Source organism: Myotis brandtii, unplaced genomic scaffold (assembly GCF_000412655.1).
Source record: "Myotis brandtii unplaced genomic scaffold, ASM41265v1 scaffold105, whole genome shotgun sequence".
NCBI lineage: Eukaryota > Metazoa > Chordata > Mammalia > Chiroptera > Vespertilionidae > Myotis > Myotis brandtii.
In genome coordinates this window covers 8105516-8120162 of record NW_005353538.1, presented here as the reverse complement: position 1 = coordinate 8120162, position 14647 = coordinate 8105516, and the positions used below count along the sequence as shown (strand labels likewise).

The following is a 14647-nucleotide window of genomic DNA, read 5'->3' as shown; positions in this document are numbered from 1 at the left end:
TGATCAAGCCCTGCCCTGATTAGTCAAAGACTGGCCTTTTGCATAGAAGCTTTAAATATCTTTTATATGTCAGTTTCGGTAGTTGCCAAAAATTAGAAGCAACCCAATGGCCATGATAGGTGAATGGATAAATAAGTTGTGGCATATCCATATAATGGAATGCCACACAGTAAAAACCAGAACCGACTACTGATGTAATTTGATACGAGTGTACAATTTCACTCATATGAAATTCTAGAAAAAGCAAACTAATCTATAGTGACAGAAAGCACATCAGTGGTTGCCTGAAGATGGGGGAAGAGGGAAGGTGGATTACAGAAGGGCACAAGGAAACTTTTGGGTATGATGGAAATGTTTGCTGTCTTGATTATGGTGATGGTTTCACTGGTGCATGCATATGTCAAAATTCATCAAGTTGTACACTTTAATTTTGTGCAGTATCTTATACTTTAATTAGACCTCAATAAAGCTGTTGAAAAGAAAGATTAGTCTGGGATGATTTTCCTCTTGATGCTGTCTTTCCCCTCCTTTTTCCCTTCAAGAGAAAAGGTTCTGAGAGGCAGGCATGTGTTATCCTTCTTTGCGGTGAAGAGGGTGGGGAAAACTTTCTTGTAGAGTTTACTCTGTTTCTTCCTGAAGTATTATACCTAGCTGGACTGCAAGGAAACAAGCTTTTTCTAATTTACTCTTCTCTCTGTGCCTTCTACCTTCTGAAAGTTTTGGTTGATGGCTTTGATAGATTTTTGGATCGAGGACAGGATTGTATAGTGGCTCATCCCAAGCTAGTCTTGGATCCAACCTTTAGGACCATAAATCGTCCATCGCCCTGTCCTCCAACTCTCCAATTCTCCATCCACTGGCCTGACTCCATCACCTGCATCTCATCTAAGGTCACCATCACTGAGAATATGACACCTTAATGATAATTTTCCCTGAAACACGGCACCGTAATTTTAATTAGAGACTACTCCACATAAAACCTCTAGCTTCTCAAAAAACTACGAGCTCTTAGGGAATGGGAGCTGGGGAGGAGTAGATGGTTATAAAATCTCTTGACTTTAGAGATCACTCTGTTCACCTAGAGTCAGTCCCTGGGCCCACACAACCAATTTCAATTTCATTTAATGCCTGCCACATTTCTCTAGCCCATAAATCCCTCAATCCTTTCTTAGAAGGCTGCTTGGTTTTGCTGGTGTTCTTCTGGTTTACCAACCACACATTCCTGCAGAGAATAATAACACAACAGTTTCGACAATCTTCAACAATGCAGAGACCTTGGGAGCTCTCTGAATGTACTTGCATAGCTAACATCATGCTTACCTTCACACCAAACTGAGAAGGTGGGGATGGGTACCTCATTAAGTAGATGTGGATAGAGGGTCAAGGGACTCAGCCCATACATCATGAAGAAAGACCAGATGAGCATCTCTATCATTTATCTCCCAGGTGGGGGCTTTCTCCTCTAGTCTAGCCCCTTTTGCTGTGCATGGGAGAGGGCAGGGAGCTAGTAGTAATGAGGCCTCTGCTCAGTAGCCCGAGCACCATAAAATAGGCTGGAGGCCATGCTTCCTTACTCAGCCTAGTGCCCTAGTTCGTCTGATGCCTCAGGATGGACACCCTGTCTGCCACTAATACCACTTCAGCTTCCAGGAGCTGACCTGTACTTCCCTTAAACAGGAATGCTGATCTTCTGCATTCTTTTTTTTTTTTTCATTAGAACCCCCTAACTGCCATACAGATCCCTCAAGGGCCTGTCAGAGAGGACCTGGCCCATCTTGGCCAAAGGAATCCTGGATAATGACAGAGGAACTCTAGAAGAGAGTGTGCTTAAAGAGTCCTGACTATCCCATAGAAAGGGCCTCTGCAGATCCCAGTGTGCTGAGAGAGCTGAAGCAAGGCATGACTAGTTCTAGGGCTCAGGGTTTGGAGGGCAGAGAGAATGAGTGAGATTAATGGCTAGCTCTCTTCCAAACAGGAACACTAATTGGAATTCAGGGCACCACACCATAAAACGACATCCCAAAGATAGGAAAGAGGTAGAGAAGGCCTCTAAGATGATTCAAAGATGAGGAGGATCTGTGTCAGAACAGAACCTGAGATGGTGGAGATTGGACATGGGCCTGGAGGGTGCCCTTTGAAGTTCAGCAGAGGGAGGCAGAAGAAATGCTATTTTATACAGTGGCTCAAAGCAAGTGGAACTTCCTCTGTCACTGACTTTGTGCAATCTGAAAATATAGTAAAAGTCCAGAATTTTAGGCTTAGAATGGCCTTCTGGACTTAAGAGGTCGGATGAATTATTCATGGGAAAGCGTTTGGAGGGATAACGTCTGAATGGGGTAGCAGGGGAAGGACCCCATTTATTCAACAAAAATGACCAGATCTAGGTTCTAGAATCTGCTCTAACCTTCACTAGTTGCGTGTTCTCTGTCAAGTAGCCTAAACCTCTCTAGGCCTCAGTTTCCTTTTGTGAAACCTGAGGATGTTAACTGCATCATGTGTAAGGGCTCTCCCAACTCCAATAGTCTAGGACAGTGGTTCTCAACCTTCCTAATGCCGCGACCCTTTAATACAGTTCCTCATGTTGTGGTGACCCCCAATTTCGTTGTTACAAATTGAACATAATTAAAGCATAGTGACTAATCACAAAAACAATATGTAATTATATATGTGTTTTCCGATGGTCTTAGGCGAGCCCTGTGAAAGGGTCGTTTGACCCCCAAAGGGTTGGCGACTCACAGGTTGAGAACCGCTTGTCTAGGAGAATGTGGTCCATGGGCAGGGAGAGATGGCCGGAGTGGCCAGGGTGGCTGATGAAGGAGGTGAGTGGTATCAGAAGTAGCCTCCATGTGTTTTGCTTAGAGAATACCTCCCACATGAGCACCTTCTCCAAAGAATAACCACTGGGTGATGGTCAGAGACCTGAAAGCATTTGGGAAGGACTATGCTCTGACACAGTATGTCATCCTTTATAGACTTACTCAGTGGTATAAGTTAGAAGGCAAAACGGGAGGCACTGGTGGAATAAACAAACATTAGAACATGACAAACCTGGGCTTGAGTCCAAGCTTCGCCTTTTACTCATGATGAGCACATTACATAACTTTTCTGTGCTCAGATTTATCACCAATCAAATTAAGATAATAATACATTTCTCCTAGAGTTATGGGAGACATAAATTAGATAATGTATATAAAGCAGTCAGCACAATTCCAGGTAAATTGTAAATCCTCATTACATGTTATTTCATATTATTCTGATTAGTTCACAGCAGGTACAGTGGGAAGGGAGACAGCCCCGTTCAGCCTGGATGGGCTGTGTGATGCTCCCTCTCCATGCTGGGCCTGTCTCTCTGAACGATGTTGCAGGTTCCCATGAAACTTTAGAATCTGAGGCCTGTCAAGTAGCAAGATGGTTATTTAGTTAATTAAAGGTCTAAGAAAGAGCTGAGAAGTTGAGACAGGCATTGCAGAAAAAGAGAACTTCTTGACGAATGTAAATCAATCCACGGGGCAATTGAAGTGTAATTACATTTTTGCTGCAATATTTATGGAGATCATTTATACTTCAGTAGACTTACATTTAAATTCACATGGCTTTAAAGAAAGAGTTGGGAGGATATTAAATGTTCTAACTAATTAAATAATGCAACTAATTCTAAATATGCCACTGGTATCCACTGAGCTACAGAAGAGAAATGGCCAACAATTAATGTGGTAAATGCTGATTTCCTTAATAGAGTTGGACTATTTGTAAAAAGGAAGTGAATATCAATAGTAATAAATGATCTTCTTGTCTGAATGAAAATTAGCTCTGAAAAATGTTGCCATTGTACATCCTGGAGGTTTTATTTGTGTCTCTGGAAAGAGGAGTTTCTTTGCTAAAACACTACATAAAGAATTTAACAATTGTTGAATAGCTTAGTATTCCCTCATATGTCTCTGACACTGGTTTGGAAGGTGATGTTGCTGTGTTGCTAGAGACCAGGCCCACTGGCCTGGAGTTCACAGCGGACTTGAATGGAGCATACAAGACACTGGTGACAGCAGAGCCAGGCTGGGGTTCCTGATGCCAGCATAGAATCTGGTAATGGATTAAAAGGGGTGGGAGGAAAGGGCATAATCAGCTGCATGCTACTGCCTAAAGCAAGGGGTGGGGAACCTTTTTTGTGCCAAGGGCCATGTGGATATTTATAACATCATTCTTGGGCCATACAAAATTATCAACTTAAAAATTAGCCTGCTATATTAATTGGTCAAACATTTAATTAGCTCACCCCTAATGCCTTGGCAGGGCCAGACCAAATGATTTCCAGGGCCTTATATGGCCCGAAGGCCGAATGTTCCCCACCCCTAGCCAAAAGGGTAAAAAATAGGTTGCTAAAAGGCAAACACCAAGCCCCAGGACAACCCTGCACCAAGACTGGAAAAATAAAAGGGGAGGGGGGAGTGCGATAACCTGGGACCTCTAAAGGGCTGGGGCTCATCTGTCCTATAAGCCTATAACCCCTTCCAGTTTTCTTGGTTCCTGGTGGTGTCACTGCCTCCAGCTGCCCTTTCCTTATCTTTTAAACCTTTTGAGTTGACCTTGCAAAATGTTTAGCCTTGATCGGGAAATGACAAGAGATCTGGTCCTCCCTATCTTCCCACAGACATTCCTTCTTACACAAAGGATGCATCTGTGTGAGCCTGAGCGTCCCTGGGCTCTAGGAGCCAGATATGCAGGAAGTCCCTTACTCCCAGGGAGCCACTGTCTGGAGTTGACCACCACTAGACGGGTGGGCAAAGAAAGTCTGAGGGAGGCTGCAGTCATTGGCGGCCTGCCAATCAGATTTTTGAAGGCCATGACCTGCAATTTATATACTGGGAGGTGATATATCTTATGGATAAGAGCACAGGTTTTTGTTTGTTTGTTTATTTTTTTGTGCCGAGCCAGCTCAGCCAAGGGTTCGAAAGCCTGAGTGAGGGCTGCAAATGTATGAAGAAATGACAGACAAAGAGAATAAGCTGGGTCTAGGTGGATCTTCCTGTGCCTGGCTGAGGCCACAGAGAGAGATCCAGAGGCAACCTGAGCCTTTATTTTATAGCCAGAGGTAAACAAGGTAGTGGTCTCTATTGTTACAATGTTCTTGTGAGTTTCACTTGCTTTGGCAGCACTTGCTGCACCTCCCACAGCCCATTAGCTACCTAGGAAGGATCTAGGGAGCGTCATAAGGTCAAGCCTAATTATGCTAAGAGGACTGTGCCCTCTAAGCTGGGACTTGTTTATGGCTTTGCCAACAGGTCAGTCCGAGGCTTAACCCTATAGCCGCGCCCTACATTTAAAAAAAATATATCTTTATTGATTTCAGAGAGGAAGTGAGAGATAGAAACATCAATGTTGAGAATCATTGATCAGCTGCCTCTTGCACACCCCCTACTGGGGATGAAGCCCATAACCCCGGCATGTGCCCTTGACCAGAATTGAACCCGGGATCCTTCAGTCCGCAGGCCAACGCTCTATCCACTGAGCCGAACTAGGTAGGGCAAGAGCACAGGTTTTAATTCAAATTCTACCTGAGTTTGAATCCTGCTGGTCAGATTACTAAAACTCTCTGAGTCTCAGTTTCTTAATTTGTAACCTGAAGCTAACAATACCTTGTTACATGATTGTGGGAGGAAATTATGGGATAATCTACGTATATACAGTGCTGGCTCATAGTAAGCGCTCTACAAAGGGTGCCGATGGCTACAACTATTCATCTAATCTACCTGGTATTTTTGTATAGTACCTGCCACACAGTATTTGTCAAATATATTTATTTGATTGTCCCTGGGGTCCAGTTGGATCATGGAGAGGATGGTGGGACATGGGGCATCAAGATGACGGCCAACAGGTCAGTCCGAGGCTTAACCCTATAGCCGCGCCCTACATTTAAAAAATATATATCTTTATTGATTTCAGAGAGGAAGGGAGAGATAGAAACATCAATGTTGAGAATCATTGATCAGCTGCCTCTTGCACACCCCCTACTGGGGATGAAGCCCATAACCCCGGCATGTGCCCTTGACCAGAATTGAACCCGGGATCCTTCAGTCCGCAGGCCAACGCTCTATCCACTGAGCCGAACTAGGTAGGGCAAAAGCACAGGTTTTAATTCAAATTCTACCTGAGTTTGAATCCTGCTGGTCAGATTACTAAAACTCTCTGAGTCTCAGTTTCTTCATTTGTAACCTGAAGCTAACAATACCTTGTTCCATGATTGTGGGAGGAGATTATGGGATAATCTATGTATATACAGTGCTGGCTCATAGTAAGTGCTCTACAAAGGGTGCCAATGGCTACAACTATTCATCTAATCTACCTGGTATTTTGCATAGTACCTGCCACACAGTATTTGTCAAATATATTTATTTGATTGTCCCTGGGGTCCAGTTGGATCATGGAGAGGATGGTGGGACATGGGGCATCAAGATGACGGGGAAGCAGCAGGCTCCTTGCACAGCTGGGAGTCTGTCGGAGGCTGCCGGCTAGATGGAGCTGGCAGTTCTAATGGATTTAGATGTAACTGAGAAGGCTAAAAGGCTAATTCCAATGTAACCCTGATATTTGGGGGGGCTAGCAATCTGAACCTGTGCCAGCAAGCCCAGTGTACATTCTTGATAACCTATAATTAAGTCATTGCCCCTTTCTCCACAAACTGGTCTTGCAAGACATGTTACCTAAATGCTCACATTTTACAGAGGCCATAAACCATGACACAGCCCCCGGAGGGGGGTTATCAGTGCTGGTGCCAGGCCAGGCCCTTAGGTATGGTCTCAAGACCCCCAACACCTGGGGCTTTTTGCAAAGCCTGCGAAAGGTCCGGAAGTATAATCCATATTTGGGGGACAAAGGCTTCAAAAGGGGATAAAAGAGGGGCTTCCAGTATATTGATTTGCTCAGAATTTGAGAGGCAACATCCTCTGAGTCCGCTGGTGTAATAAAGCTGTGTAACTCTATTTCTCTAAGCAGTGCTTGGTTTTTCTCCGGTCTTCTATAATATAACCATCACTGGTAAAAGAGAACATTATAGCTGGAAGGGAGTTTATCAGCATCCTCCTTAGTTTACAATGGAGACAATGAAGGCTCTGAGAGGGCCCTTAGCAGTTCCATGTCACATATCAAGGAAATGGTGATTCCTGATCCCAGTTCCTGCTCAGCCCATTGCCCATGTGGTCATGGCTCCTTAAGGAGTGTGGCAGGCCTCAACTGAGACTGAGGTCTGACATCTCCAATTGTTCATCATCCAACCTGCCTGTGAGATGGACTGCCTCAGTCCCAAAGAGCCCAGCAACTGTTCCCAGCACTTTCCAGAACCTCTGAGGTTGCAGGTGTTTTTTGTGTGTTTTGTTGTTGTTGTTTTTTAAGCTCTGCTGGAGCCTTCCATGCTGTGATCCTGGAGAAGAAGGAGGCCCTGGGTGTAGCCTTCTGGGATGAACTCCCTGCCCTCCCTCAGTCTCCCCATTTGGGCTGTCTCACTGAAGGAGTGAGGTGCTGCTGAGGTTGTGATGTGAGTTCTTTCAAGTTCACCTTTGAAACAAGGACAAGAAGTTAGGCTCCAGCTGGCTGAGCTCTGCAGCTCTCTGAGACTGGCTGCTGCCATCAAAAGAATAGAGCCGTCATTCTGCAGGAGGGCTTGCATGATAATTGGGTTTTTGCCTCTCAGGAATTGGAAAGGTGCTAATCTAGTGACTCATGAGCTACAGATATCTCCCCCCACCCCAAATGAAGCTGCATGTTTTCTGAGTGCCTCATCTTCTTATTTCACTGGAGAGGGCAGGCTGGGGCTTAGCTGTAGAGGCAAAGCCCCGGTTGTCCTGACAACCCTGCTGGAGTGACCCTATACCCCTGCCTCCCCTCTAAACAGCCCATTGCAAACCCAGCCCCTGCCCAGGCTCCTGGGAAGGGGAGCTGGCATGTGAATGAGTTTGCAATGGAGACAGTCATTTCCAAATTAGTGTTAGAACTTCCTAAGGTTGGGTGAGTGTGCAGGTGTGAGTGCACATGTGTGTGTATGGGCATTCGAGTTTAGGTGTGAGGGCTCATGTGGGTTGGCTGACAAGGTGGGCTGCAGCAGCATGTAAGCAGCGTGCATTTGCACTTGCATGCGCCCGGATGAGCCCTGCCTGGATGCTGCAGTTATTCTTCTGGCTTGGGTTCTGATTACTTTTGCTTTCTCCATCCAAGGTATATCTTTTCAACTTTTAGGGACCAGAGCTGAATCTTGAGACCTAGCCTTTGTGTCTGGGTACCTGGGGCAGAGGGCTGAGCTGGGTCTTGCTAATGAAGAGGAGGTGGAGTTTCAGTTGGGGCCCCTTTGGATGCAACCCCTTTATCAACCCCTGAAGAGGCAGAAAGCTGGACTCTGACCCTGCTGGGAGGCCACCTGGGACTGCTCAATACCTGGACGCCCTCCAAACCCACCCTTGCAGCCCCTCTGCCACCCTGCTACACTCCCTTTGCTTGGGTACATCCCTTCCTACTCCTGCCTCCTGTCCTCTTCTCATGGTATCCTGCCCCCTATGCAGCCCCCAAACTTGGTGTACCCCAGGACGTCTGGAGCCCAGGAAGGGAGAGGTTTCTTTCAGCAAAGATTCCCCCTGTCTTCCTCCCCAGCTGCTCCCAGCCTGAGTCACCCTTGAGGCTCTCCTCTCCTCCCTCCCACTCCTTTCATTAACTTCACTGAAGCTAATAATCCTGCTGGCAATTCCATTGTCTCCTCTTAATTCCAATTTCCTTTTGTCTCAAGAGGCAAATCAGCAGAGTGAAACGGTGAAGAGGTAGGCACAGCCTCCCATGTATTAATTAGGGGAACATTAAGAAGCGATATAAACACACCTCCGGCATTGGGGTGCTGCTCCTGCCTCCCTCTCCCTTTACTTCTTCCCCTCCTAAGCTCCAGCCAGATCTGGAAGAATGTCCCAGGTTAGAACCTGCCCGTTGTCATGCCTGCACGCACTCCTTCACTCCCTCATCACATCGGTCACAGAGTCACAAAGACTTACCTCCCGAATGTGCCTCAAACAGAACTCCTCTCCCCACGGCCACTCTTCAGTCCACTGCCCGCTCATACCTGATGGCGACGCCTCGAACTGGGCTCCCTGCCTCCAGCCTTGCCCCTGTCAAGTCCTTTTGTAACCAGACAACCAAGGGGTCCGGGCTGCCTGGCACTTGAGCCAATTAAGCAGTGACAGGGTTGAATCATATATGAGCGTTTATTCCAATCCTGCCGGCAGCATGGAGAGCAGCAAGTCATCCACAAAAATCTGTTCTGCACCCCACCACAAACCAGCTGCTTATATTGGGTAGGGGGACAAAGATTACATGGGGAAGTAGGCGAAAGGTAATGGGGGCTGGAGATTTGCAAAGGCCTGCAGTTATGCAAAGGCTGGGGTCTTCAAAGGGCCAGTGATATGAAAAGGGCTGGATTCTTCAAAGAGCTAGTGATATGCAAAGAGCTGGGGATATTCAAAGGGCTAGTGATATTCAAAGAGCTGGGTGTCTTCAAAGGGCTGGCAGCTCTGGTTTCTGCAACCAGGTTGTTAATCTTTCCATGATAATAGGCAGCTCCCTGATGGGGAGGATGGGCTGCATTTCCTGGTGAGCTCCCAGGTCCCGATTAGAATGTGCCTTCTTTAATCAGAATAAAACCATCACAGCTAATAGAGCATGATTGATATTTCTTATAATTATAGCTGGTCCCCAATATTCTATTTCTGCTCCTATCCATTTCTATCATCTCATATGTATGAGATTAGTTTCAGGTGAAAAATCTCATCCTGCTGGCCTGTATTTGCTTCTGCCTTGAAAGCAGTTCCCAGGGATGGAATACAGCGAATGCAGGATCTAAAAAGAGGAAGACATTGAATACAGCAGCAAACAACCAGACTACAAAAATAAACAGGAGAAAAATTAAAAAGAACTTCTGCAACCCAGACAGGTTGGGTAGCCAGGAAGTTAGGTTGGATAACTTCCTGGCTGCCCAACACCCCTCCCCCCCCAAACAAACGAACACACAAAAAGTACACCTTCTCATTGTTTGTTGTTTTACCTTGGAGATGGCTTCCCTAATTTGCTGAACGTTGTTTTCTATCAATTGAGAATTTTCAGAAAGATTAAAACAGCACATTCCTTTAAATTCCTCACAACCGTGGTTATGCAGCAACAGCAATAATCTATTGCTGCCCGATTCTCTAGAACTGCCTCCCTGACCTGGCTCAGCTCTTGATTTATCCCCTGTATTGCCCTGGAAGGGGCATTCAGGGCTTTTACCTGCTACAAGCCAGCTGGGTCACTTCTACATTAAGGGGGCCTACCACTGCTGGCATAACAAAAACGGTTGAAGCAATGTAGTCAGCAGGGCTCCGCAGGCGGAGAGCATCGCTGCAGTCCGGTGCCATGGCCGTGAGAAGGTCTCTTTTGGTTTGAACCCTGTGATGTTTCTGGGCATAAATACTGTCAGTCGTCCTAAGGAACAAGGCCCCCAGGTGCTGTTGGCAGGGATATATGGATAAACAGTTATCCTACATATCAGAAGTCAACCAGCCAGCAGCTCAGTATGTCATTACCATTAGGGAGGGTGAAATTATCAGAACAATGCATATTGTAGTTATTAGATACTGAAAGACAATAACTAGAACACTCAGTGATAGTCATTCGCCACAGGAAGCCACTGCAGCAACCTTTAGAGAAAACATCCCTGCATCCCTTTCCCAGACAGTGGATCCCAACGTATAAAGGTCCTCATCTGTGACTTTCTTCCCAAATGAATAGATGAATTCTATATATTAGCAATAGGTGTCCCAACTTCTCCGAGGCAAAGTGTAAAGTTCCGTCTGCATAGGTTCCTCCATTGCCAGCTTCAGAGCAGTTGGAATAGTGAGATATACATCTCAGGGTCCTGTCCATTTCTCCTTTGGTTGGCGCATGGTTCTTGCTCTGCTTAGGTCTGTCTGACTGCCTACAATATCTCTCCTCAAGGATCTTGGCTCTGAAATCTTTCATGGAAAAGGGGCATAGGGTCTTTTCTGAAGCTACTTCATGCTGAGGGGGGACAGAAGTTTTCTTTCAGAGTCAAGAGATCCTTGCTCTCTGTCAGAGGGACAATGAGGCCTGGGCACAGAAAGAGTTGGCAATGGTGTCTAGAATAGGGCTTTTAACCTGGTGGAGACACTGTGTTATAACATTTAGTATTATTGGGCAAAAGTTAGAACAGTAAGAATTATGACCAATAGTCTGGTGGAAGGAAAAAAACATTTCAGTTCTATTCAGAGTCAAGAGATCCTTGCTCTCTGTCAGAGGGACAATGAGGCCTGGGCACAGAAAGAGTTGGCAATGGTGTCTAGAATAGGGCTTTTAACCTGGTGGAGACACTGTGTTATAACATTTAGTATTATTGGGCAAAAGTTAGAACAGTAAGAATTATGACCAATAGTCTGGTGGAAGGAAAAAAACATTTCAGTTCTAATAATTTCCCTATTAACCCCCCCCCCCCCCTAAAATCACCCTCATTTTTATTAAGGAGCCAAATTCAGGCCAATTTATTAACTGTGTTAAGTCTAGTTGTAATTTGGCCAGATTGTTTGCATGAACACAGTAAGAATAACAGTTGACGTGAAGGAACCTCAAATGCAAATTAATAAGTGAAATAAACCAATGAGACAAGGCTACATATGGTATGATTTCAACTATATAACATCCTGGAAGGCAAGACTATAGAGACAGTAAGATTAAGAGTCAGGGATGGGGAGGGATGAAGAGGTGGATCACAGAGGATTTTTAGGACAGTGAAATACTCTGTATACTATAATGTTGGATACATATCATTATACATTTGTCCAAATTCAGAAGGTGCAACATTCAGAGTGAACCCTAATGTGAACTGTGACTTCAGGTGATTATGATGTATTGGTATTGGGTTATCAATGGTAGCTCATGGACCATTCTGGTGAAAGATGTTGATAAGGGGAGAGAGAAGCTATGCATGTGTGGGTCGGGGGCATATGGAAAATCTCTGTAAATGTCTCTGTTTTGTTGTGAACCTAAAACTGCTTTAAAAGGTAAAGTCTTTTTAAAAATATATATTTTTATTGATTTCAGAGAGTGCCAGAAGCTGTTCCATCCTTGCTGCTTGACACAGTCGCTGCAGGGAAGAAACATCTGCACAGCATATGTTCCAAGGGACCTGGCGTATATGGCATACTGTTCTTAATATGTTTGCTCCCCTTCTTAGCGCTATGCGTTCTAGCCAGGGCCACATCCCTGAGAAAGGTTGTTTCCCCAGGTGGGAATGTTTCCCTGGAGTTAGGGATTAACGGGACTAGGGAAGGGAATAAATCAGTAAAACCCCCTAGTGTTACAGAAATATCGTGTACTACTTATGAGGAACTTAGACTAAGACTGTTAGCAATAAATTTAGGACTTGCTAGACCCACAGCCCCAGGGGTCTACCCACCAGAGAAAGTAACAAAGCCTATGCCCCTAAAAACCCGCCGACGCAGGGCAGTCCCAAGGAAGACCACCAGCAAGGCTAAAAGGACAAATACCAAACAGTTAAAGAAATACTGCTGCAAACAATGCAGGCAGGCTCCTTATCTAAAAATCTTATTCGAGTCATGTGAACAGAAAGACTTAAACTAAGTGCCAGGCAGGTAGTTAATCACCATAACTACGAACAATCACGCTTAAGCTACATAACCTTTACTTAGGCCATAGAATAGGAAAATCTCCTTCAGTTATTTCCTTATAGCTTAACAGTAGAGCAGTAGAATAGTGACCTTGGAATAAAAATAACAAACTAGCCCTTATAATGAAACACAGAGACTAACCTTTAGAATAGAATGTAGAAACATAGACAATAGATAAGATAAAAATCAACAGAGCTAGATAGAGATAAGATTTTGTTATGGGTTAGCTCAGTGAGATAGACCACCGACTCAAAATTTAAATTTAAGAGCCTTTATGAAGCCGGCCAGCTGACCACAGCCAGCACCCTCCCCCTCTGGGAAGGTTTGCAGCATGTGGCAGAGAGCAAGGGTGCAGTATGTTCCTTTACAGCAAAACAGTGTTAAAAAAATACAAAGCATTTCATTAGCTGTTCCTTAGAAGTTCACAGAAAGTTCATAAGCACAAAGGGGAGGTAAACAGAGTCACACCTGGCTGGAGCATATCATAACACATTGTTTTTCTAAGACAATCTAGCAATTTTTCTCTGCCACGGTTCCTGACCCTGACACAATCGGTAACCTTTTCCAGGCCGCAGTCCCTCCCCCCAACACATTCAGTAAGTTTCTCATGTTTCATTTCCTCCCCCTAGCACAATTTTTAGCAAAGGTCAGATAAGAAAACAAGGAACTGTAAAAGGTCAAAGGAGGACCCAAAACATACCATGAAGTAACTATAGAGGCATGCTTACAGAATCAAATAGTATAAATACAGCTGTAACAGGACAATAAAAAACAACAACACCTGACTATGCTATCAACTGAACGCTGTCTCCGTGTCCTTCATTCTTCGCTGACACCGTCCACACCTTTGGGAACCCCTGGACCCCTGGGGCTGGACCTTGGCAAGAGAGAAAAGAAGAGGAAGAGAGAGATAGAAACATCAATGATGAGAGGAAATCATTGATTGGCTGTCTCTTGCAAGTTGGACCGATCCAGCAACCCAGGCATGTGCCCTTGACTAGAATTGAACCTGGGACCCTTTAGTCCCCAGGCCAACACTCTATCCACTGGGCCAAACCATCTAGGGCTAAAGTCATTTTTTTTTAAGTTTTAGCCACTCCTCCTATTGGGAGGAGCCTGCATCTCCTCCCCTGAACCTGAGTGTGATTGTGACTGCTTTGGTCTCTAGAGTAACAGTGGTGGTGATGCTCTGAGGCTTCCGAGGCTCGCCATAAAAGAAAGGGCCGGCAGCTGCTTTGTTCTCCTGGAACAGTTACCCCCTGGATATTTCCTCTGGGGGTACTCCTCCTTGTAACCCAGGTAATATGCTGTAGGAAGCCCAAGCCAGACAGGGAAGCCCCATGTAGACCTGGAAGTCCCAGCTGAGCCCAGCCTTGCAGTCATCACAGCACCGCTACCAGACACAAGAGTGAAGCAGCCTCCAGGGGATTCAGCCCCTGCTATTCATGTCAACCCCAGCTGTTTGAGTTTCTCAGATAAGGGCCCAAATATCACAGTTCAGACAGAATCCATCCCTGCTGTTCCCTGTCCAAATTCCTGGCCCACAGATTCTCTGAGAATAATAATATAACTTTTGTTTATGCCACTTAGTTTGGAGTGGTTGGTTACACAGCAGCAAATAACTGGCGCATCACAACAGGTCAGAAGGTATAGAAACTTGCTTTCTCTGAAACTAAAGTTTCCCATCATTTGCAGGCAAGGTATGGGCTGCTGGGGAGTAGGCACGATTGGTCTATGGCAGTGGTCGGCAAACTGCGGCTCTTTGGCCCCTTGAGTGTGGCTCTTCCACAAAATACCACGTGCGGGCGCACACGTACAGTGCAATTGAAACTTCGTGGCCCGTGCGCAGAAGTCGGTTTTCGGCGTGGGCGAGTCTATTTTGAAGAAGTGGCGTTAGAAGAAGTGGGGGGAGTCAGTTGGTTGGGCGACAGGAGACACAGTGC

At 45.5% G+C, this 14647-nt stretch overlaps 1 long non-coding RNA gene across 1 annotated transcript; it reads left to right on the top strand.

Annotated features, from left to right (window-relative positions):
• Positions 1-12431: 12431 nt before the first annotated feature.
• Positions 12432-13385, top strand: LOC106726190. The gene is made up of 3 exons (XR_001362211.1): positions 12432-12919; positions 13060-13062; positions 13346-13385. It is a non-coding gene; the product is annotated as an uncharacterized LOC106726190 (long non-coding RNA).
• Positions 13386-14647: the final 1262 nt, after the last annotated feature.